The following is a 568-nucleotide window of genomic DNA, read 5'->3' on the forward strand; positions in this document are numbered from 1 at the left end:
CGCACTGGTTTGGGTAGACTAGCCTATATCTTGATGGTTTTCGATGGATTTCCTCATACATAAATGGTGATGAATCCTCAAATTGATTCCAGTCTCTCCACCTTATTTTGTGCCTTCAATGGCATAACCTAGTTGACTCATTGGGTTTCATCTGGAAATGGTTCTTCTAATAGAGAATCCATCTCTAGTGCTCCTGTGTCATTTTCATCAGGGTCCTGAACTTATTCCATGTTTATTTACTTCTAATGAGGGCTATAAAACAAGCCGTGAGCGCCAATTCAGTTTCCAACACCAAACTTTGGTCAAAAGTGTAGAATTTTATTTTTAGGAGAACAATTGAGGAAACCACACTTAAAATTGCTAATGAAGGTTACCCAAGTATATAGTTACAAATAGAGTCACACTCTATAATCAAGAATTTTATCCTGATTATTCTCATCTTGTAACCTGTCCCAAATGCCACTAAGAGTTCCACGTATCCCATGGGTCTCGTGATCATGCTATCAAAATCCTACAGGTTTCCTCTATAATATGCTTTTACGATGGGAAGTAAACTTAGCTTCCATTA

This window comes from Lathyrus oleraceus, chromosome 7 (assembly GCF_024323335.1).
Source record: "Lathyrus oleraceus cultivar Zhongwan6 chromosome 7, CAAS_Psat_ZW6_1.0, whole genome shotgun sequence".
Taxonomy (NCBI): Eukaryota; Viridiplantae; Streptophyta; class Magnoliopsida; order Fabales; family Fabaceae; genus Lathyrus; species Lathyrus oleraceus.